Below are 25383 nucleotides of genomic sequence, written 5' to 3' on the forward strand. Positions count from 1 at the left end.
AGCTGGTTAGCCCAGCTGGCCTTGGCGTCCCAGTGCCCGGCCTGGACAACAGGAGGCATTGTTCCTGTTGCTGGTTATGTAGAACTGTCTAAGAGCCAGGTGAGTCTGTACCTGCCACTCCTAAGGGCAGAGGCGCCAGGCTGAAACTCCCCTGGAAGGGGAGGATGGGCAGTTTTTACCTGACAACTCTGCCTTGTGGACCCCCGAGGCTCCCTGACAGGATGAGATTAAGGAGGAAAGGCCTTCACAGGAATGAAGCCCAGGTGGGGGCTGTGCCATGGGGCACAGAAGATCTCCGCCTGCGGCCAGGTCAGTGGGTTACATTAGCTCTGTGGCCCCGGCAGGGAGGAGGGTGCACACATGTGCTGCCGCTTCCTGATGAGGCCGTTCCAGGGCCTAGGCAGCTGTGTGGAACACCTGGCATGCTGGGCATCTGTCCATCTTGGAACCTCTGCAGTCTATCCAGGTGCACATTTCCCCTAGCTGATGGAAGGGACCATTTGTTAAAAATAACAACAACAACGTGTATTTGTGCTTTGTTGTATGTGTTTGTCCTATATAGGTACCTCTTAGATCAACCTTGCTAATTATGTTATACAATCTTATATTTTCCTGCCTTTTTATGGCCTACTTTAGTGATTCCCCAAGTGTGCTCTCCTGAGGGTTCTCAAGTCCTTTTCAGGGAGTCTACAAGGTCAAAACTGTATCCAGTTCAAAGATTCACTCTAAGTCCAAGATAGACCATTGGATCTTAAGGTAACAGTAAGAAAAGTTTATTGGTATGGATTCAGGTTCTAAAGTACAACTAGCATTTAAGGAATGGTCATATGGCAATTTTTTTTGATAGTATCAAAGAAGAATATCTAAAATGTCTCAAAAGGCTGTTAAAATATTCTCATTTGCAGCTACATTTCTGTTGAGGCCAAATTTTCTTCATATAAAACAACATGTAACAACAGATTGAGTGCAGAAGGAAGTATGGAAATCTGTCTATTAAGCCAGATGTGAGATTTGCAAAAATGAAGACAAGTGCCACTTTTTTCACTATTTTTTTTTTTTGCTTTGTAAAATATAATTATTTTTCACAGAATTTGTTATTTATCTTAACATATAATGGGTTTATTTTTGTTGCTTTAAATGAATTAATTAGGGGGATCCCTGGGTGGCGCAGAGGTTTGGCGCCTGCCTTTGGCCCAGGGCGTGATCCTGGAGACCCGGGATCGAATCCCACATCGGGCTCCCGGTGCATGGAGCCTGCTTCTCCCTCTGCCTGTGTCTCTACGCCTCTCTCTCTCTCTGTGACTATCATAAATAAATAAAAAATAAATAAATAAATAAATAAATAAATTAATTAATTAATTAAATTTTGCTTATTAATAAAATTTTAAACATGGTAAATAGGAGTAGGTATACATATAAACAAAAGGTCTTTAATCTAAAAACCTAATTTTTAAAGGTGTAAAGGGTTCCTAAGACCAGAAAGTTTAAGAACTGCTGATTTACTTATTCTACTTGTTTCTTTTCTTCCTTTCTTTCAAAAAGTAATTCCTATACACATTGTGGGGCTGGAACTCACAACCCCACAATCAAGAGTCACATGTTCTGCCTGAGCCAGCCATGCACCCCTATTCTATTCATTTCTTTTCTTTCTTTTTTTTTTTATTTATTAATGATAGTCACAGAGAGAGAGAGAGAGTGAGAGAGAGAGGGGCAGAGACACAGGCAGAGGGAGAAGCAGGCTCCATGCAACTAGAGCCTGATGTGGGATTCGATCCCGGGTCTCCAGGATCGCACCCTGGGCCAAAGGCAGGCGCTAACCTGCTGCGCCACCCAGGGATCCCTATTCTATTCATTTCTGATTGAAGTATATAAGATCTACTTTGTGGGTTTACAATTTTTCCTTTTTTTTTTTTTTTTTGGAATCACTTTTGCTCTATTTACTCTGAAGCTATGTTGTTAGGAGCATAAAGTTTCATGACCATTATATGTTCTGGTTGGATTATAATTTCTATCTGTATGAAATAGCCTTCTTCATTCCTTTTAATGCTTTGGTTTCGGGAGTAATCATTCCAGGAACCAACGTTTAACTAGAACCTGCTGTGGGCCAGGCATACACACGAAGTAGTCTCAGTCCCTGTCCATGTGGAGAACAGGGACACACAAAGGCAATGTAGTAAGGCAGGGAGAGTCCAGGCTTTGCTTCAGACTGAATGGAGGTAAATTCTGGCCACTTGCTAGTTGTGTATGTCCTTGGACATATGTCTGTTGAGCTTTGAACCTTAATTTCTTCATGTGTAGAATGAGGTGAAGACGATGTATTTAGTGGATGTTAGTGAAGACCTACGGAGGCAAGGGTAGAGGGGAGCAACCAGCAGAGTGCCTGGCATATGGCAGCTCTGTGATTAGTACTATAATGGAGCCATGAGTGGGAGATCTGCCCCATTCGTGTCTCCTTACAAGCACTCACCCCCTCCCCTGGAGAGGCAGTGCCTGGCAGTGGGAAGTGTACTAGCTTGGATTCAGAAGATTTCAGTTGTGTGTTTCCAACTTCATAACATGTCCCTGCACCCTGAGTGTTTGTTTCCTCATCTGTGAGGTGAGGAGGACCGCCTCTGCCTTACATTCTCCATGGGGCCATCTTGAGGATCAAGTGAAATCGGGAAGAGGAAGGAAGTTGAGAAGATGATGGAGGGGAGGCTGATTTGGTGCTGGCCCAAGGCGGGGCATCTCTGGTCCCAGCCTGTGAGGAAGTTCTGCCAGCATAGGCTTGCCTCCTCCGAGGAGGGTTGGGATGCCCAAAGGCATGAGACACAATCTTGTCCTTATTTTAGAGTCTTTGGGAATTACCTGCCATTTACGATCTCCGTGTTCCCCGCTGGGATACCTGTCTTCATAGCAGTGGCTGCTGATGAGTTAAGCAAAAAGTCCAGCCTGAGTGGCTTGTGTAGTTAAGAGAACTCTTAGAGCTAGCAGGGACCCATTGCTGCTGCCCTCCAGTGTCTCCCATCCCTGGCCATTGTCTGCAGGAGGAAACTAGAACTTGGCCTTCCTCTCAGTCCAGTACTCTTAACTACTACAACTACAGCACTGGTTTACTTTCCATCATTTAGCTTTGTTGACTGCAAAGTCAGCATGTGTCGCAGAGGTCTCCAGCTCTCCAGAGCCTTCCTGCTGTGCAGCCTGTGCTCCAGGAAGCAATTCAGGAGGGCCTGCTTAGGATCTCTGGGTGCCCTGGTAGCAGTAGGTTCCTGCTGGTAGAGGGGATGGATTCACGGTCACTGAATCAAGTGGTTAGGGAGGCAAGTTGCATGACCCTGGACACTGGCAGGCACACTGGTTATCCTGGATCTCACGAGAACAAAAGCAGAGGCCAAGCTTGTCTAGGACAGGGGCAGGTCTAGCTCTAAGAATGCCTGTCTGAAGTGCCAAAGGAGGGGCGTGGGTGGGCACTCCTGGTATCCCTGGAGGGCTGGGGATGGAGAGGCCTTCCTTTCTGGGTCCCCAGCACAACTGGGACCCCCAGGGTCTGGCTAATAGGCAACCCTGACTAGAAGTACATCAGAGAGGCAGCCAAATGTTTTGGTTAAGACCAAGAACTCTTGAGTGAGACAGGATTCTAATTTCAGCAACGCTGCTTGACCTTGGGCAGGTTTTTGAACCTTTCTGTGCTTTAGCCTTCTCATCTATAAAATGCAGATGATAAAGATAATTCCTTTTAGCATTATTTGGAGGACTAGGGTTCATGTAGTAATTGCTTACAGTAGTGCAGATAGGAAGAACTATCTGTATAGTTGTTAGTTAATACTGTTGAGCATTGGCAGTGGTCTTTAGAGATGGTCACCAAATTCTGTGGCTCCTCGCTCCTAAATTTCTCTTAAATCCACCTGTGCTCTGCCTCCTCCCCCGTTGTCCTTCCTCACTGTTCAGGGCTGCTCTCTGGTCTCTGGTTTTCTGCACTGCAGGAGGGAACCTGTCACTTCACACTGCTAACCTGCTAGCCTCTCCCTTCAGCTCAGGAGAGCTTTCAGTTGCTCCGATTACATTTAGCATCAAGTTCTTCCCAAGACTCTGGGAGGCCAGGCCTTCTCACTGGGCTTGCTGGGCTTGCTCATAGCACCTGAACTCCCCTTTGCGGCCTCCTCATACTGGTCATCCTAGAGCAGTAGTTTCTCTATTGAGAAATTTTCTCAATTTCTGGTATCCCTGTAGACAGAGAGCTCCACAAGGGCAAGACCTCTGTTTCTTTTGCTCTTTGCACACTGCCAGGCACATAGTAGTGCTGAATGAACGAATGAATGAATGAATGAATGAATGAACAGATGACTTCTGGGTGGGAGGAATTATCAGAAGAAAGGAGTCTTTGGAGCCAGTCAGACTCAGGCTGGAGCCAGCTTCCTTTAACCCTTTTTCATCTCTCTTGGAACTCTTGGAAGGCCCAAGGAAGATCTGGAGAGTTATAGGGTGACTGTAAGGAGAGCTGGTGGAGATCAAGTGGAGTTAGCTGAGGAGTAATTTAGTGCTTGCTGAGGGATGGTGGTGATGGACAAGCTCCCTGTGAAGTCAAGCTCATGTTGACTTCCCTCCCTCCTTCCCTCTCCTCTCTTGAGCAGGTGTTTAGGGGATCCTAGGTGCCCGGCATTATGCTCTGTGCTTTTCCGCACATTATCTCCTTTAATTATCCCAACAGCACTGTGAGGTAGATATTATTACTCCCATTTACTATAAGAAAACTGAGACCCAGAGAGGTTCAGTAACTTACCTACAATCACACTGGCAAGAACCAGAGCCAGAACTCGGAAGCCAGGACTTCCCGCTGTGATTTGTGGATTCCTGCCTGGATGTGAGAAGTGGCTGGGGCCGCTGACCCCAACTGTCTTGTAGAAGAAGAGGGCCCTAGGGCCAGTGAAGAAACTTCCATGGAACTCAAGTAGCTGAGGCTGCCAGCAGGTTCGACTCTGGTTGGCCAGGCCATTCCCTCCCTAGGGAGTGCAAGATCTAGAGGGGTAGCTAGGCATTGCACAAATACATGAATGGTTTATAATCATAAAAGCAACTTCCTAGTGGGGAGGTGGAGATACCCCAAAATGTCCTCTTTGTGGAAAGGAGAATGAGCACCAGAGGCAGTCAAAGGCACCTAGTATTAGGCTTTTTTGCTTCTACCACTTATGGGCTGTGAGGACTCGGGTAAGACACAGCTGCTTGTGCTCTAGTTCTCTCCATCTGCTGCAGATGTGTGGGTAAGATGAAATGAGAAATAACTGAAGATACTTAAAAGTGCTGCAGCGTAAGTGTTCAGAATTTTGTGGAGTCACAGGGGACAGCCTGTGCGCGGCTCCCACTCTCAGCCCCAGCTATGGCTTGTGGGCCCTTGGGACCCCAGATTATAAGATGTTTCAGTGGAAAGCTACTTGCTATTCCGGTGGTTCCTGACCACCAGGGTCTGTGAAGGCACTGATAAAGGTTCATAAACTATGCCCCGTGTTTCCCCAAATCAACACAGAATGGTTCATTTGCTCTGTAAATAAAACAACAGATTTCTTTGCTTTTGGCTGGAATTACATGCTCTCAGGATGGAACTCCCCTCTCATGCTGAACAGGAGTAGATTGGCAGTCCATGCATCTTTGATTAACTTAACAAACAGGCTGGGTGAGGGAACTGAGTGGCCTAGAAAGGGGAACTGTAGGTCAGAGAGGCCCTGGGGCTTTGTGCTCAGGGTATAGGGGAGGAAGTCAGGAAGCCCCCAGGAGGTGCTGGAGGGCAGGACGGCAGAGGGGAAAGCCAGGGCAGGAGTGGTAGGGGGTGGGGCCCAGCTGTTGGGGGAACCCTAGGCAAACAATGGCCTCATTAAAAAGAGGGTGCTGGTGGGGGGAAGCCCAGCAAGGCCAGTGAATCTCCAATTCCCTACCCTAGCCAATGGAGCAATTGTCCTCTGTTGGGAAGGAGCTGGGGCCTGGGCCTGGGAACTGCTGAGCGCTTGTCCTGAGGGCCACGGAGGTGGTCCCAGCCTCTTTGCATGGGTTCAGAATGGCTCTTCTGTGCTCAGTGCAGAGGGGTCAGGCCACGGTAGGGGCTACCTGGTCCTAGTTCTCCCAGCTGGCGGTTCAGGGGGTGGGTGCTTGTATGAGGCTCTCTGAAAAGGGGCCCCTATGTGCCTCCTGCCCACTTCTGGGACACCGAAGCTCTGGCTAGTTGGTCTGAGGCTCAACCTCAATCTGTGCTTTTCTGTTCTCTACTTGCCTGCTGTGCTGTGGCCTTGGGCTGGTTGCTTGACTTCTCAGGTCTTAATTGTTTCACCTATAAAGCTGGGGAGCATTGGGCTAGAAGTACTTCTCAGCTGCATTGGTAGTCCTTCCGGCCTGGCCTGGGTTTGGTTATCAAGGAGACTGGGGCTGATACTGGCATTTATGGGCAGGCGCTGGGGATGCCTAATTCCTGCAGTGTTCAGCCCAGCCCTGCATGACCAAGAGTTGTCTGAAGCACTCATAAATCAGTGTTTTTCACCATTGGTGTTTTTAAAGTAAGGTGGTCCTGTTTTCAAATGATGTGGCTTGTGGGAACTCAGCAGATAAAACAGATGGAGGGGGGCAAGTGTGGTTAGGGTTGGGGCAGGCCCCGGGGCCCTACCCACAGGGCGTTTCCATACCCCACAGTGGCCCCGCCCAGTGTGAACTCTCTCCAGGGCCTCATGCTGCTGCCTGGGCCCGATTTGGCTGCTCTGGGTGTCCTGATTGGTGGGTAGTATTCTCATCCATTGGACATCTGCTAAGATTGGGCAGCATCTGCACAGAGCCAATTGTTATGCCTTACCTCTGTACCATGGTGTTTTTGTTAGAGGTGCAATGGGCAGGTAAGGATGTGAATTGTCCTGGCCTCCTTGGTCTCCCTGGACTGGGCTGGTTGATTTGGGCTGTCACAGGGCACAACCCACAACCAGGCAAGGAGAGGTTTCCACACTTGCAGTGTGAAGCAGTCACCTCGTTAAAATACACATTCAGATTGCTGCTGGGTCATCTGCAGATTCTAGTTCAACACATGTCACCCTGGGTGATTCTGGGGCAGTGGCCTGAGGACTGGGGTGAGAAATGCTGGCCTCAGAGGGCATCTTGCCTGCTTCCTTCTTCTCCTCCTGCTCCTCCTGCAGGTTGCAGCCACTCTCCAAGGCTCATGGGGTTCCTTGAGGCGGAAATGAAAAACTCTCCCTTCTGGAAGCTCTATACAACCTGTTTCCTATGCCTGGGAATGAACCTGGTCCATCTCACCTTCTCCAGCACCTAGCTCAGGGCTCTGATTAATAACAGAGTTAGCATAATATTTTTTAAAAAGGCGGGGGGTGGGGGAACTCGTGGGTGGCTCAGCAGTTTAGCACCTGCCTTTGGCCCAGGGCGTGATCCTGGAGTCCTGGGATTGAGTTCTACGCCGGGCTCCCTGCATCCATGCTACTCCCTCTGCGGGTGTCTCTGCCTCTCTCTCTATGCCTCTCATGAATAAATAAATAAAATCTTTAAAAATATATATAAAAAAATAACAGAGTTAGCAGATGGTCACACGTCCCACGCTGTGCCAAGTGCTTTATCATCTCATTTAAACCTCTCAACAATGCCAACAGGCAGATGTTCTTATCATCGCTGTTTACTGATGAGAAATCAAAGGTGATTGAGGAACTTGCCTGAGGTCACACAGCTGGGAATCTTCCAGATAGATGGGACTCCACCACACACATTCCTGCACAGACAGGGCAGCCAGCCTGTCCCTCCATCTGGGATTTCATAATCCCCCTTCAGTGAGTCTGGCAAGGTGTTGTTATTAGTATTACTATCATCGGGGACTTGGTCTTAAGACTTTGCAGAGGTGTGCGCTTACTGGGAATCCTCATGAGGACAGGAGTTGAGAGCTGCTGGGGTCCCAGCAGGGAAAACTCGCCTTTCCTGGGTGTTTTGGAGTGTCATCTGTTTTTTTCATTCTTTTTTTTACTTCTCTCTCTCTCTCTTTTTAAAAAATATTTTTATTTATTTATTCATGAGAGACACAGAGGTATAGGCAGAGGGAGAAGCTGGCTCCCCATGGCTGAGCCAAAGTCAGGTGCTCAATGCCTGACCCACCCAGGTGCCCTGGGAGTGGCATCTGTTATCTTGCTTCACTCTTATGGTGACTGAAGGAGGCATGAACGATCAGTCCCCATTTTATTGAAGAGGAAACTGAGGCTCAGAGAGCTGAGCTTACTTACTCCAGGTCACCCAGGCGGTACAGTGATGGGGCTGGAACCCTACAAAGCTCTGACCGACACCCTCCCCCCCCACATTCCTTGCTTTCCGCTGCCGCACAGGTCTGGATTGTGCCAAGATCAGGAACACTTCTAGGCCTTTTTAGCCTGCGATGTGCCCCCACCCCTGTCCCCGTCCCCACCTAACAGGAGGACTCTGAAGTCGACCCAGGGTCCACTGGAGACATAGGTCTGTGCCCTCTTGACCGAGTTCTGTGGCCAGGCAGCTTGGGGTCAGGGAAAGGTGCATTCTTTCCCTCCACTCACATTACCCAGCCTCTGGCTTCCTGGAATTTTTGTTAAAATTCCAAATCACTTGGCAATAAGTCAGTCCTCTTCCCCACAGTTTTGGCAAACAGGAACCAAACACCCTTCATCTTCCAGACTGCACACTTTCACACCCTTTCCCGTTTGAGACTTGTGCCAGGCCTCTTCAGGAGAAAGCGGATCTGAGAGGAAACCGAGTCTCCACGCTGTACACGTGGAACAGGATGGCCTGATGGCCATGGACTTGAGTTGTCGCTTTCTGGACCCAGCTTGGAGGGAGGCAGAAAGGCCTTCAATCTTGATACCTGAAGACCCAAGAGCAAATCCCTGTGCCGTCATTTCCTGTGCAACCTTACACATCTCCTCTCTGGGTTTCCCCATCTCTTAAAGAAAAATAATAACACCATCCTGGTGAGAGGGTCAGAGAAGGTAATGTATGTGAAGATGTCTTATTACTATTATTATTTGATTACCTGAAGATCAAAAAAAATGTTAAAGATTTTATTTATTTGAGAGAGATTGAGCAAGAGAGAACATGGGGAACATAGCGGAGAGGGAGAAGCTCCCACTGAGCTGGGAGCCCAACACAGGTCCTGCATAACAGGACCCTGAGATGATGACCTGAGCTGAAGGCAGATGCTCAACCCACTGAGCCGCCCAGGCTCAAGTTTGATCACTAAGATCAAGTTTGTTTAAAAACCTGTATTGAGGGATCCCTGGGTGGCGCAGTGGTTTAGCATCTGCCTTCGACCCAGGGCGCGATCCTGGAGACCCGGGATCGAGTCCCACGTCGGGCTCCCGGTGCATAGACCCTGCTTCTCCCTCTGCCTGTGTCTCTGCCTCTCTCTCTGTTGTCTATCATGAATAAATAAATAAAATTTAAAAAAATAAATAAAAACCTGTATTGATGGAAATGTGTTATATCTGTGCACTCTAGTCTGTAACCACTGGCTGGCTGCATGTTGCTACTGGACACTTGAGATGTGGCCCGTGGTACCGAGGAACCGAATTTTTAAGTTAATTGAACATTTTTAATGAGATGAAATTCTCGTCACTCCAGAGGAGATGCTGTACACGTGGAGTGGTCTCTCCCAGTTCCCCCTGCCTGAAGCCCCCGGAAACCACTCTGCCTCTAGGGATTTGCCTATCCTGGACATTGCCTATAAATGCAATCATATAGTATGTGACATTTTGCACCTGGCTTCTCTCATTAACAGAATGTTTTCGAGGTACATCCATGTTGTAGCATGTGTCAATGCTGCAGTCCTTCCTAGTGGATAGATAATTAATTTTAGTTTTTTTTTTAAGATTTTATTTATAGGGCAACCCTGGTGGCCCAGCGGTTTAACACCATCTTCAGCCTGGGGTGTGATCCTGGAGACCCGGGATCGAGTCCCAAGTCCCAAGTCCCGCATCGGGCTCCCTGCATGGAGCCTGCTTCTCCTTCTGCCTATGTGTCTGCCTCTCTCTCTCTCTCTCTCCCTGTGTCTGTCATGAATAAATAAATAAAATCTTAAAAAAAAAAAAGATTTTATTTATCATGAGAGATACAGAGAGAGAGAGAGAGGGGCAGAGATGTAGGCAGAGGGAAAAGCAGGCTCCATGCAGGGAGCCCGATGCGGGACTCGATCCCAGGTCTCCAGGATCACGCCCTGGACCGAAGGCAGTCGCCAAACTGCTGAGCCACCCAGGGATCCCCTAATTTTAGTTATTTTCAATAGCCTCATGGGGCTAGTGGGCTACTGTACTGGGCAACCAGGAACCTCTCGAGTCCTTCTGGGCAAGTAAGGAGACAGAATCTCCAGGTGTCTGCTGGTACCTGAGGGGACCCCATGGGAGAGTAGGAGCTAGGAGGATGAAAAGGTGGGGACGAGTGCCCCAGGTTCCTCAGAGGAGCTCAAAGCTGTGGCCAATAGCCAGCATGCTCCATGAACTCATTCTATCCTTGCAGCACCTTTGACCTTGATGTAGCTCTGTCTTTCCATCATCCCTGTTTCACAGAGGGGAAGACAGAGGCTCAGAGTGATTAAGTCACTCGCCCAAGGTCACACAGCTACTAAGTGGGAAGAGATGGGTCTGTGAATCCAGGTCTGGTCCCTTTCTAGCCCCAGATCTTCACCACAAGGCTGTCCAGTCTTTTTACCCTGATCTTGGGTGCTGCCCTGATGAAGGCAGATCTGCACCCACACAGCTTGAGACAGGGCTTTCTAGCACTGTCCCCTGTCAGCCTTTCTGAGCTAAGAACTGCCTCTTTGAGAGTTGGGAAGGGGTGGATGATGGGACATCTCGGAACAGGACTCAGGAGTAATTCCCATTGTTCATCTGAGAGTAACCTGGCCTGTCGGGGCTCTCAGTGTCCTCTTTGGGCCCCCCACTATTAATTGATCTGGGAGAGAGACTCTGTTAATTGCAGACCCAGAGTAAACAGTGCTGGGATAAATGGGACTGATAGCAGAGAGTTTTCCTTGGCTGTGCTGCCCTTTGCCCTTTAGGAAGGGACAGTGGGAAGAGGCAGAGAATCAGGGGGAAGGAGTGGTCCTAGGAATGTCTTTGGAGGGGGAGAGGGAGACTGGCTTCCTGGGGCCTCAGAGAGTCAATCTGTATGTCCTTCTGGAAATAAAGTCCTCTGCTGGGCTCCTTGTTTGCTGTACCCTGTCAAAGCAATGGGGGATGGGGCCGGTGAGACTCTGACATCCATCTCTCTTCATCCCACCCCTCATCCATCCATCCATCCGTCTGTCCATCCCTCTGTTCATCTATCCATCCATCATCTCTCTATCCTTCTCTTAGAGCACCCTTCCATCCTTCCTTTCTTCCATTTGTCCACTCTCCCCTTCTATCCAGCTATTTTTCTTTCCTCCACTTCCATTCATCTGTTTCTCCCTTATGATATCTACTCATCTGAAAGCCCACCCTACCCTCCCTTATCCCTCCCTTCCAGCCTTCACTCATCTTCATATCCCTCCACCCCTCTACATAGAGACATGTGCTTCTTCTTATTATTATTTAAAGATTTTATTTATTTATTCTTGAGAGACACAGAGGGAGGTAGAGACACAGGTAGAGGAAGAAGCAGGCTCCCTGCAGGGAACCTGATGTGAGACTTGATCCCAGGACTCTGGGATCACCACCTGAGCCAAAGGCAGATGCTCAACCACTGAGCTGCCCAGGCATCCTGCGACATGGGTTTTTTTTTTTGGGGGGGGGGCAGTTTTAAAAAAAGATTTTATTTATTTATTCACAAGAGAGAGAGGCAGAGATATAGGCAGAGGGAGGAGAAGCAGGCTCCCTATGGGGAACCTGATGTGGGACTGGATCCCAGGACTCTGGGATCATGATCTGAGCCAAAGGCAGATGCCTAACTGCTGAGCCACCCAGGCGTCCCGCAACATGTGCTTCTTCAGAAAGCTAGGGAAGAGGTTGGTGGGAGTCCTCTGAGCCATGGGGTTCTGGGGCTAGGCCCTTGCATGGCCCTGATGGAGTTAACTGCCTGACTTCAGATGTGCTGGCCATTGGCTCAAGGTTAGATGGAGCTCTTCACCCCTCAGGGAGAATAGAACCATGTTTTTTCAGGCTAGGGGCCACATAACTGATTGTCCAAGGGGGATACTTGGGGAGTGAAAGGGTGTGCTACTAACAATCATACCCAAGCAATGGAGTCACCTGGGCACAGCAGAACATCTGGTCCTTCCTCCCCGGCCATAGCCAGGGAGGGTCTGTGACTCAGGTGGCCTTTCTCTCCCACAGAAGAGCCTAGATTTGGGGATTGGTTCTGTGAGCAGCGACATGCATCAACTTGAACCTCTTGGTCAGAATATGGTGTCTCACCCTGTCTGGGAGCCCAAAGCCCACACTCCAGTAAGACATGGAGCAGTCCCAACAGCTTTCCAGAAGTTTCATTGCAAAAATGCTGTGTGGACACCAGAGATTATAAGACCACTTTCACAAAGAAATTGAGGCTGAGTGTGAAGGCATTTTCTAAAATTTGATAGCCAAATAAACAAATCCCTAAACCCACTCTCAGGTTACTTAATAAAGTAATGTCAGACCTACAATCCTGTTTCCAAACCCCAAATCCAGGCCCATTTATAGATAGGGCACCTGAGGCTGGAATGGGAAGTGACTTCCTGGCTAGCTCATGGGCTGTCCAGTGGTAGAGACTTTGGCTAGCAAAGTGGGGCAGCTCCACCCCAGGGCAGGCATAGGCCCAAAGACTCCCACAGCTGACATTAGCAGAAGGTAATAGTGGTTACCATTTATTGAGCTCCTATTATGTGTTAGGCACAGCCTTGAGTATTTTACATATTTTGCAATGATTCAGTTCAAGTAGGAGAGCAAGATGGCAACTAGAGAACAGACCCCTTGGTGCCCTCTCCTCCTGCTCCCCGCCCTCCTGCGGACCTCTCAGGTTGATCTAGGGGGCAGAATGTGTCCTCCTGGGGCCCTGCCACTACCCATTAATCCCTAACCGCTGCAGCTGGGAGATAAGATAGCACCAGCCCATTAATCAAGGCAGCCTGGCAGGGAGGGTGGGGGTGGGGTGAGACAACATCAACTCACAGGTGGAGATAAGCCCCCTCCTCCTGGCTTCCTCAGGGGCTGGGGCAGTGGAGGATGCTGGGAAGTTTGGCCTCTGGTCCCAACTTTGGGTATCTGGGTGGGTGGATGGAGCCCATAGTGGGCACTGGGGCAGGTGATGCTGAGAAAGGCAGCCCCTGTGTGCAGGAGAGAAGGTGGGAGACCTGGGTTCCAGCTCGTTTCTTCCTTGGCTGCTTCTGTGTCCTTAGATAACCCACTGCACTTCTCTGGGCCTCTTTCTATGGATGAATGGGAAGGGGCACTGGACTACATGACTTGGGGGGCAGAAGGGCCCTTTGATCATGAACATACTCTGTGACCAAGCATGGAGTGAAGGGTGGGCTCACCCCGATAGGAGGGAGAGGACCGAAGCACTGCCTTGGCTAAGGGTCGCAGGCTGGGTGGGATCTGTCCCAGGGCCTGTGTTAGTCACACTCACAGGAGGGAGGGTGTGGTGGCAGTGGTGGGGGCTGAGTGGGACACGAGCGGGGAATGGGCCTTTGAGCCACTGTGCCCTTCAGGGGGCCACGCAGTATACTGGTTAAGCACTTGGAGTTTGAGTCAAATCCTGCCCTGTGTGATCTTGAGTGGGTTATTCAACCTTTCGCACCTCAGTTTCCCCATCTGCACAATGAGGGCGATAGTATTTCCCTCTTGGGGTTTTGTTAGGAGGATAAGTGGAAAGTGCTTGGCTCCATGCCTGGCAGATGGCAAGTGCTCAGTAAATATTAGTTATCCTTTTTTTCATGGCCAGGAACCTCTTCAGTGCAGAGTCCCTGTGACCGCAGCTATGGAGGAGTCTGGGGCAGCTTGACTCCAAAGCAATTGCTGTCCTAGGATGCTGATGCTAAAATGTATTGCTTATATATATATTTTTAAAGATTTTATTTATTCATGAGAGACACACACACACACAGAGAGAGAGAGAGAGAGAGAGAGAGAGAGAGGCAGAGACACAGGCAGAGGGAGAAGCAGGCTCCATGCAGGGAGCCTGATGTGGGACTCGATCTCAGGTCTCCAGAATCAGGCCCTGAACTGAAGGCGGTGCTAAGCCACTGAGCCACCTGGGCTGCCCTGCTTATATTTTTATAGCTAATAAACAACAAACTTAGGATGGCAAGCATTTATGATCTCCACCGCCTCTGTGGGTTAGGAACTCAGGAGTGGCTTAGGTGGGTAGTTCTGACTCGGGATCTCCGATGAGGTTACAATCAAGATGTTGGCGGGGGCTGGAGGACTGCTTCCAAGTTCATGCATGTGGCTGCTGGCCAGAGGCCATACGGACAGCCCCAGTGTCCCCACAATATGGCAGCCGGCTTCCCTGCAGCAACTGATCTAGAAGTAGGCATGGAGGGGACGTACCGTTTGCTGCCTGCTGGCTGAAGTGCACACTGTCACTTCTGCTGTATTCCACTCATCAGCAACAAGTCGCTCAGGCTGGCCTGCGTTCAAGGACAGGGAGGAATATCAGACACTGCAGTAACCCCACAGTAACCACGAATAATAAAGCTGTTCTGTGCCCAGGTGCTCTGTGCTGCTGAGCTGCGAGCTTGACGCGCGTGATCTCTAATCCCCACAACCACTTTCTAAGTCAGGAATGATGCTTCTTTTGCAGATGAGAATATAGTGGTTCAGAGAGGTTAAGTGATTTGCCCAAGGTGACCCAGCGGGGGGCGGGGGGGGGGCTCGTAGTGCTGTGTGGTCCTGGAGCCCGGCCACTCCCCACCCCAGGCACCGCCCTCAGCTTCAGCCGCACCCCAGCCAGCCTTGTCTTGGAAGCCACATGTGACCATCTAGGGTAGTGAGGCCTTCTTGGATTAGGACTAGAAAGAGTATATGAGGTGCACATACATGGAAAGGTCATGTGAAGAACGAGGACTTGTAGAGCCACCCTGGCCTGGGTTCAAATTCTGACTCTGCCACTTCCTTTGTGCCTCAGTTTCCTCATCTCTGTGGTAGAAGTAATAGCATCCACCCAGCATGACTGCTTCAGGCATAGATGAGGGGTGTGTGTAGTAGGCATGTGTGTGGAAGGAGCCCTTATGATGGTGGGATAAAACCAGGTAGCTCTCAGGGCTGGGCTGCAAGAGGGCAGCGTCTCCCGTGAGTCACGTACTCTTCTGGTGGAAGCCGTGTTCCCCTTCCTGGTCTGAGTTCCCTATCCAGCCATGCTTCCCCAAGAGCATCTGAGGCATGTTGCTGTTTTGCCAGCCCCACGAGTGGGGCTGAGGTAAGGGTGTGCTCCAGGCTCGCAAGCCTCAGGGCAGGAGCTCCTCACAGGCCTGGCCTGGTTGGCCTTCTTCCAACCCCTTCCCACCCTGGATCTTTCTAGGCTTAGGGGTTCCTTCTGTGTCCCGGCCTTTCCAGCATCTCCTTGAGGGATCTCCATGCACTTGCCCAGTTCTGCCAGCAGAGGGAGCAGGTGCCATGTCTGGGGACCTGGGAGGCTCCAGGCCGCTGGGGCCGTGGGGGGCTGCGGCTGTCCTGGAAGCTCCTCAGTGGGGTGGAGTGGGGGTGATTTGGAGCAGAGCTGGCAAGGGTGGGGCTTCACTCCCCCATATGCCCCGCAACAGAGCAGTCCCTGGAGCCCTAGAGTCCAGGAGATGGGGCCATGGGAAAGGAGGAGAAAGGATGGAGTTTCCTGGGCATCAGACAATGTATCTCAGCCCCTGTGGCCCTTGGGATCGGAGGAGGAAGAGAGGTTTTCATTTTTTCACACTGTGATCCATTCACCAAATGTCATGGAGTGCCTACTGTGTGCCCTGAACCCTGACAGGCCCTGGGAGCCCATGTCAGATGAGGACTGTCACAGGGCTGACTTTCCCATGTGGAAGGCCAGGCCAAGGCAAGATGTCCAAGTGGGGTCATGGCAGATGTGCTGTGGAGGGAATAATCAGGCGACTGAGACAGGCCATGACTGGGGGCCTGCATCTCCACTTGCCCTTCCAGTGAACAGATGGGATGGAGGTGGAGCAGTCTATGCATCTGTGAGGGGCCCTGCCTCCTCCACAGTGCCCTTCTGAGCTGCAGGCTCTGTCATCACCAGAAACCACTGCAAGTCACCATCACAACCTGACAAGCCGGCAGGGAGGGCGTGTAGTGCACCTGCTACCTGCAGGAGCATCCATGGGACAAACCCATCAGGGCAGAATCAGACAGGCCTGGCCTCCAGCCTGGTTTGGCCACTTACTAACGGTGTGATCCCAGCTAAGACACATAACTTTCTCTGTTTTGGCACATGCTGCTGTAACAAATTTCTGTAGGCTTAGCAGCTTAAAACAACACATATTTATCATCTGAGTTTCTGTTGGTCAGGGGAGCCCAGCAGGGTTAGCTGGGTCGTCTGCTCATGCTCAGGGTCTCATGAAGTTGCAGTCAAGGCATGGGGTGGGAGTGGGGTCATCTGAGGCTGGGGCTCCTCTTTCAAGCATCTGTAACTTTTGGCAGAATTAGTTTCCTTGTAGCTATGGAATTCAGGGAGGCTGCATCTTCAAGGATAGCAGGAAAGACCTTTCTTTAAAAGGACTTGTCGTCTTCCTTTAGAGAACTCACCTAATTAGGCCAGGCCCACCAGGGTAATCTCCCTTTTGATTAACTCAAAGTCAAATGATTGTAATAGTCCATTATATTCACTGGTACCATCCATACTCAAGGTGAGGAGATTATTCATGCCATGTATACCAGGTGGCAGGAATCTTAGAGGCCATCTTAGAATTATGAACATAATGAAATTATTTTGACTAATAATCATGTAATAATATAATAATTATTTTTTCAAAAAGATTTTATTTATTTATTTATTTATTTATTTATTTATTTATTTATTTATTTTAGAGAGAGTGAGAGTATAAGCATGAATGGGGGGGAGAGGCAGGGGAGAGGGAGGAGAGGGAGAGAATCTCAAGCAGACTGTGCTGAGTGTGGAGCTCAACACAGGGCTCAATCTCATGACTCTGAGGTCATGACCTGAGTTGAAACCAAGAGTTGGACACTTAACTGACTGAGTCACCCAGGTGCCCCAGTAATAATTATTTTCTTAATTTGTTGTACAGTTTTGAAATAAGAAACAGAAGAAATTTCAATTTTAAAGATACTGTTCAAATTCAATAAGATATTTCACATATAAACAAATGCTGTGCTTACCAAACAAAAGCATTCTATTTGTCAGTTTTCATTCTGCTTTGCACTTTTGGATTTTAAACATAACCTCCAAGTGGTCCTAGAGAAAAGAAAAACAGAATTGAAGAAACTCAAGTTCTATTTTGTATTGTTTTGTTTTCATGCTCAGTTGGCTGTCATTCTTTATTTTGGATTTACTGTTAAAAGGCAGGAATGTCTACTATCATAGGGTTTGGAGACACAAACTGCATCTGAATGATTCTGACCGTTTAGGGACTCATCCTAGAAACACACTGGTGGGAAGCAAGCAGCGTGTCCTTCAGCAGGTGAATGGACAAACTATGGTATATTCAGACAATGGAACATGTATGGGTGTTCCAGAACATCAAGAAAAAGAAGATGAAATGATCTATCAAGCCATGAAAAACATGGAGTATCCTTAAGTGCATATTGTTAAGGGAAATAAGCCAGTCTGGCATGCTACGTGATTGCAACTCTGACATTCTGGAAAAGGTCAAACTAGGGAGATAGTAAAGATCAGTAATTACCAGGGGTTCAGAGAGGGATGAGTAGGTGGAGCATAGGGGATTTTTAGGGCAGTGAAACTATATATATATAGATACTGGAATGGTGAATACATTGTACATTTGTTAAAATGCATAGAACTTACATGGCAAAGAGTGAACCCTAATGTAAACTATGGATTTTAGTTAATAATGGTGTATCAATATTGGTTCATCAATTCTACAAGTGCACCACATTAATGCATGACTGTAATAATATGGGAGACCATATGCACTCAGTTTTTCTGTAAAGCTAAAACCGCTCTAAAAAATGAAGTCTACTAATTAAAAAAAAAATACTGCATGTGTAGCTAAGTCTGCCTGTTATCAAAGGCTGCCCAAATGACCGGGAGCTTTCTGGGTTAGCCGTCAGGTGGAATACGTGCTTATGAAAGGCTAAGTATGGAAGATGTGCAAAGTTCACATGTATTGAAGCCCAACTCTGACAGTGGCACTAGTGGCACTTGTTTTAGAACTTAGACCAGACAAGAAGTTTTTTTTTTAGGGAAGGGTTATCATTATCACTAATATAGCTTAAAAAGTGTTGTTGGGTGATAATAAAGTGGAGACTGACCTTTGATTTGTTTCACGAAGGTCTTAAAACTCGCTGCCATTGCACCCCTGTTAACCTGTGCTGGGGTTGGGGGGGACCACTTGTGCTGTGTTGCCCGTGAGCCACGTACTCTCCACCTTTCCATGGCGAATCACTGGGTGCTGCATTGCACTTCACAAGGCCCCAGTAACAGCAGGAAAGGAACTATTTCTTTTCTCGTGTCTTTTCAAAACTTTTTATTTTTAATAGACTATGTTTTTTAAGCCTTTTTAGGTTCACAGCAAAAAGTGAGAGGAAAGTACAGAGAGTTCTCAGATGTCCCCTGTACCCCACCCCATACCCCACAGTCTCCCTTACCATGGACACCCCGCCCCCCCCCCCCACAGTGGCCATCTGTAACAGTTGAGGAACCTGTGTCCACACATCATTGTCCCTCAGTCCATAGTAGTTCATGTGCAGGTTCACTCTTGGTGTTGTGGTTCTGTGGGTTTGGACAGATATTTAATGACATGTATCTGCTGTTGGGAGTATCCTGCAGAATAGTTTCACTGCCCTAAAATCCTCTGTGTGCCAACCACTCACAACTATTCAACTCCTTCCTCCATAACCCCTGGCAACCACTGATCTTTTTATCCCCTCCATAGTTTTGCTTTTCCAGAATGTCATAGAATTGGAATCAGATTGGCTTCTTTCACTTAGCAATACATATTTAAACTTTTTTCCATGTCTTTCTGTGGCTTGATAGCTTACTGCACTGTCCCGTTAAATAATAGCTCATTGCACGGATCTTTCACAATTTATTCTATTGTGTCACATGTTCTCTTCTAAGTAAGACGGTCCGTCACTGGAGGGGGAAAGGAATTATGGCAAGTGACTGACAAGCGTCAGTTTGGAGCAGAATCGTCCAGCCACCTCTGAAGCTCAGGCTGCCTGACACAGGAAAACAATTTTTGAAGGGTTATTTGATGAGGAAGAAATGGGGAACACCCAACAATGTTTGCTTCAGGAACCACATTGTCTTTCTCTTTCTCCTCCTCCCTCCCCACTCGTTTATTAGATTTTTTTTTTTTTTTTTTTGGTCTGTAAACAGTGTGTCTTAGAAAATCTGAAATGTGCATAAAAGTGAAATAGACAAAACTTAGGGCACTTGGGTGGCTCAGTGGTTGAGTGTCTGCCTTTGGCTCAAGTCATGATCCTTGGGGTCCTGGGATCCAGTCTCACATCAGGCTCCCTGCATGGAGCCTGCTTCTCCCTCTGCCTGTGTCTCTGCCTCTCTCTATGTCTCTCATGAATGAATAAATAAAATCTTTAGAAAATAAATAAAGAAAACAAAACTCGCCCACACCCCCAAATTCTGGTTATTACTGTTGTTAGCATTATATTGTGTATCCTTCCAGAATTTTCTATGTATTTGTAGTGACACACATAATGAGACATGAAATCAGGACTCTTCCTGTTGCAGTTTTGGCTGGGGCATGAAGACAAAGACTGCTCATCAGAAGAACTTATAGGGCACACTGTGGTTGAGAACCAGGGAGAGGGCCCACCCATACTGAGGGCAAAAGAGCATGAGGAACTGGAGATTTGGGGGACTTTTGAGAGAATTTCTTTGTAGAAAGCTGTGTTATGAGTCCCAACCCCTTGGGCAGTTGGGGTCCCAACCCCAAAGGGGGCATTTCCCTCTACCTCAGACCTGGTATGGTGAGCTTCATGGAGACTACTGAGGGAGGTGATATCTGTCTCCTGGTGTAGGGATGGGGGTAGGGGCCCAGGAAGCCACGTCTGACTTAAATCTAGGGAGTCCAAAGGTGAAACTGTGACTTTCAGCTTGAGAAGGCAGAGTGAAGAGTGAGGAAACAAAGCTCTGCTTTGGGAGCCAATTCTACTTCTGTGGGTGGCAAGGCAAAGGAAGTGTGCATATTCCCTGTGGATGGCTGAGGGCTGTGCATGAGGGAGAGGTAGCCTGGAACTGCTTTAAATTTGGCTTGAGAGGCCCGCCCCAGGTGATAGAACCCCACCTGAGGATCCATATAACTGGGCCATTGGAAACCAGATGCTTGGGGGAGAGATGTCAAGTGCAGTTTGACCCTTCAGAGGTATTCCTGGGGACCCCTCTCAGGTCCTCACTCTTTTTTCCCAGACTTCCTTAGGCTCCTCCCCCTGGTGTCTCTCGACACCCTCACCCCCCTCTTCTGTCCTCACCCTGTTTTCTATAGGTACTCTTCTTCACCTCTCAAGAGAGCAGAGCCCCAATTCCAGGCCCCTTCCTGTGTCTTGCAAAACTCTGCCATCTCAGGCTTCAGACTGATGTCAGCGGGAACTCCCTCTGCTTAGGATTTGGCTGGTTGAAAATTAGCAGAAAGCTTTGACAGAGGATAACTTTAGCCTTCCCACCCCACCTCCACCCCCACCCCCCACCCCCCAGCTTGTGACCAGTGTTCTACTTCTGTGAGGGCAAAAACACTTCATTACCATAACACTTCATTACCATAATAGACTCCCATAGAATAGATTCAACGCCTGGTCACATGCTTTTTGTTCTCTCCTTCTGGGATTTCTATTAAAAGTATGATACCCCTTCTTGCTCTATATTCTAGGTCTCCTACTCTCACTATTGTGTTTTCCATCTTTAATCTCTGTGGGCTGCATTTCTTTCTTTCTTTCCACTTAACTTCCAATTCACCATTTCTCTTTTTAGCTGTGTCTAATCTGCTGTCCACCCCATCCCTTGGGATATCAATTTAATTTTTTTTTCAGAGCTAGAATTTCTATTTGGTTCTTTTCCAAATATGCTATGTCACTTTAGTTTTTCGTCCCTGCCAGATTTTTCAGTTTGTTTTTCTTTCTTTGAACACAGTAAGCATAGTTGTTTTTTTGTTTGTTTGTTTGAGTCTGATAATACCAATACTTCATGTCCTTTTGGGTATGTTTCTATGGACTGCTGTTTCTTTGGTTCTTCTCATGTAGGTTGGAATAATATTTTGAAGTCTTGGATTCAAAATCCAGAAAGTACTTTTATTTGCTTCAGCCAAGAGCTTGGGGGGGGTGTTACCATTCTGGGACCATTACAATTCAACCTCAAGGCTTGATACTGCCAAGTAAGAAATCAGGGTGCAAGTCTGTGTGAGGGCTGGTTTATGCCAAATTCATTCCCTACCGATTCTCCACTTCACCTAGGTCGTGTAGTTCCAATTCTGTGTGGGGCATGGGTTTTCAGAGTTACTACCTAGGGCAAGCTCTTGTTTTCACTTCTTTCCTTCCAGCAATGAGGTTACTCAAAGCCCACTTCCTGCTCCGGGACCTATTTCTTTTGGGTGGGCAGATGTCCTCTGGACAAAAGCAACTTTGTAGGCTTAGGCGGATAGCTCTGAATTCTTGTCTTCTCCCAGATCTTAGCCTGGCAATTCCTCAGCACTTTGTTGTCTTTGTTGTTTTTAGGAAGGTGTTTGTCCAAGTTTTTGGCCCACCTTCCATTCATTGTCCTCAGTGGAGAACTGGCCTGAATTACTTTGTCCACTGTGACCAGGAGTTCACACGAAGAATGAGTGCCTATGACTGTAACTACTTGAGAAACAGCAACCCTAACCTTATTCACTAAAGGAGACTTTGCTACCTGCCGGGGCTTATTTTCATCACAAAGAGCCCATATTGGCTAAGGACACATCTGCATTAGTCATGCAGGATGAGCAGTGCCATCCTTAATATAGTTACTCTCTTGGCCCACATTTTTCTCTTTTGCTACCAGCAGAAGTAGTGAGAGTCAAGGATTCTGGAGATTTGGTTTCAGTCCTGGCTTTGCTTATTCGTTGCTGTGGATAAGGAAGTTATTTCCTTTTTTTAGGTCTTTGGTCCCCCCCACCCCTTTTTAAAGATTTTATTTATTTAATCATGAGAGACACACAGAGAGAGGCAGAGACATAGGCAGAGGGAGAAGCAGGCTCCCTGCAGGGAGACCAATGCAAGACTGGATCCCCAGGCCCCAGGATCACGACCTGAGCCAAAGGCAGATGATCAACCACTGAGCCACCCAGATGCCCCAGGCCTTTGGTTTCTTAATAGTTTGTAGGGATCAAGTGATTAAGAATCAGATTTCCTAAGATTATCTCCCAAGGTAATGACTAAAAATTCCCAACATGCTGCTCGATGCATTTAGATGCTCAAACCATGTTTGAAGAATATTAATCTGAATGAATTACAAGATTATATAAATTTAGGAAAATCTCCCAAATAATAGTAGCTTTATTTATTTATTTACTTTTATTTTTTATTTATGATAGGCACACAATGAGAAAGAGAGAGAGAGGCATAGACATAGGCAGAGGGAGAAGCAGGCTCCATGCACCGGGAGCCCAACGTAGGATTCGATCCCGGGTCTCCAGGATCGTGCCCTGGGCCAAAGGCAGGCGCCAAACCGCTGCGCCACCCAGGGATCCCCATAATAGTAGCTTTAAAAAGAGTTTATTTCTGTCTCATGTCACTGACATCTAAAGGTAGGTAGCCTGGGGCTGGGTACTGACCCCACATTTTTGGGGCCTCGGACGCCTTCCATCTTGCTGCTCCTCTGTCCTTCATGTGTTGCCTCATGGCCTGAGATGCTGCTCAGGCTCCATCTGAGGTTTGGGCAGGAGGAGAAGGAAGTCAGGAAAAGGGCACACCTTCATTCAAGGAGACTCCTTGGCAGTCCTGGCCAGTACACCTGCTAAACCTCATGGGCCTCACTTTGCCTACAGCTCACATGGAGCTCCTGGGGAAATGGGGAGATGGAATCTCTGAGCTGGGTGGCACTTGGCTATTCGTAGGATTCTTTTTCTAAGGAAGATGAGGAAAGGGAAACTGGTAGGCGACTGGCAGCTTCGGCCACGGTGACCTTGACTGAATCACTCTTCCTCATTGAGTTTCAGTTTCCTTTTCTATAGAAACTGCTATAGAAACTGGTGGGCAGGGGGCACTGCTGGCATTTTGGGTGGTGCATTTCTTCACTGTGCAGAACTGTTCTAATGCAATGCAGGGCATTTAATATCCTTGGACCACACCAAAAGTATCCCTAGGTATTGTGACCACCCAAAGAACCTCACACTTTCTAACTACTCCTAGGGGACAGTACTACTCCCTGTTGGGAAGCCTGGACAGGAAGATTCTCAAGTCCTTCTAAGAGTGGCATTCTGTGAGAGCCTGTGATTCTATGATGCTTGGGTCTCAGTAACTTCATTTGTCAATCAGGCAGAGAGGAGAGGATGGGAATGCAAATGTCTGCTTCTTCAGTCCTCTCCAGCTTTGGAGGAAAAAGGGAATCTTTATGCGGCTAGACTCTAGGTCATTGGCCTCCAGGTGGTCAGAGAAGGAGAAAAGACAGAAGAAAGAAGGAGTCAGGACAGAACTTTCCAAGGAATGAGAGGGAGGGGAGGCAGGAACCCAGAACACCTGGTCCCAGCAGGGGCCCACTGCTCATCCCTAAGACCCTTCATTGTGCCCCTGACGTGAGAGCCATCTCCTGAGAAGCTGGCACACTGGCCTCTGCCTGTCACGATGCCCTCATTAGCAGCTTCCATGTCCATTGGCGGGACCTCATAAGTGGGGCCCATCTGACCTTTGGGGCAGCTGATGCTATGTCTGGCAGGCTGATCAAAGAGCCTGGGCCCTGCCCTTTCTGCCTCTGGTCGCTGCCAGGGGGAGGGAGTTAGCTAGATCATGGTGTGCTCACCCCAGTGAGTTCTGATGGAGCCAGAGGGAGGAAGTGTGAGGCTCAAGCATCATGCTGCTCAGGTTCAAATCTGGTCCCACTCATTTAATTGTGTGGCATTGAACAAGACCTTTTTGTCTTGTTTGTTCCCTCATCTGCACAATTGGGTAATAATGGTACATATTTCACAGTGTTGCCCAGGGTAGAGCATGGAGAGTAGTGCCTGGCATATGGTTGGCACTCAGTAAGTGGTAGGCCTTGCATTTTTGGGTGGAGGCCCCCCCCCCTTTGTTCCCAGACAGGAGATTCTGACACACACACTCTGTGCCTTCCAGAGTTTGAGCAACTTGCCCCAGGTCCCACAGGTGGCCAGAGCTTGTGCTCCCTGCCACCCTATGATGAAGAGAAGCTCCCCTCAGAGAGAGTGGGGAGTGGACCAGCGGAGGCCAAATAGTAAGCAGAGCCAAGCTGGGTTCTACTCTGAATGGGCACCTGAGTCCCCAGCTGCCTTTAGCTGTGCCCATCACAGGTCTGGAGCTCAGAGAGTCACCTCCCTGCCACCTGCCCCTGTGTAGACAGAGAGGCCAGTGAGGGCTTGCGGGCAGTGTTGCCTTCAGCTGCATCTTGAAACGTGTCCTGGGAGCCCGAGGAGGAGTTGACTGAGTCTGAAGTGAAACATTCTTGGAGCCACTGAGGCCATAGGCAGGGAGGTTTTGAGGTGCCCATGAAAGGCTCCTCTGAGTTAGCAAGCAGCTCGGGGTCTGACTTGCTTGTTGCTGAGGAAGGTTGCACACAGTGTGATCAGAGTGAGTCTCCTTGGCCGGGCAGGCAGGGCCAGGCCCGAAGGCACACAGTGAAGCCAACAGAACCACTGTTCGGGGTACCTCTGACCTGCCCCTCCCTCCCCACGCCACAGCACTTTGCCCTCGGCTCACCCACTGCTGGGGTGTGGAGAGGGAGAGTGGGGACCGTGGTTAGGGGGCAGCGGGGGCCGGTGGCAGACCCCAGCACCGGTCCTGGCTGTGGCATTCATTATCATTGAGAATAACATTTAAGCTAATATAGTAATTATGGCCTCCTCATTATAGATGTCAATGATTAATGAAGATGAATTAACAATGAGAATAACTATTCGTTTTCGGTGCTCACTACATGCCAGGCTTTGAGCCAGGTGTTCTATATGAACTATCTCCTTTCATCTCACAAGGAAGGATATGTCAGTCCTGTTTTCAAAGAGGAAACCACACAGTGAGGGCAAAGTGACTTGTTCAAGGTCATGAGGCAGATGAAGAGTGGAGTCTGGGACTGGATCCCAGGGTGTCCATGCATGGACCTACATGCCATTTAGTAGCTGTGATCCAC

The 25383-nt window shown here is 48.6% G+C and overlaps 1 long non-coding RNA gene across 1 annotated transcript; it reads right to left on the reverse strand.

The window, feature by feature from the left end:
* Positions 1-14187: 14187 nt before the first annotated feature.
* On the reverse strand, positions 14188-24127 carry LOC102155079. The gene is made up of 3 exons (XR_005380263.1): positions 24043-24127; positions 17250-17325; positions 14188-14548 (listed from the first exon to the last, which is right to left on the reverse strand). It is a non-coding gene; the product is annotated as an uncharacterized LOC102155079 (long non-coding RNA).
* Positions 24128-25383: the final 1256 nt, after the last annotated feature.

This window comes from Canis lupus, chromosome 28 (assembly GCF_011100685.1).
Source record: "Canis lupus familiaris isolate Mischka breed German Shepherd chromosome 28, alternate assembly UU_Cfam_GSD_1.0, whole genome shotgun sequence".
Lineage (NCBI taxonomy): Eukaryota > Metazoa > Chordata > Mammalia > Carnivora > Canidae > Canis > Canis lupus.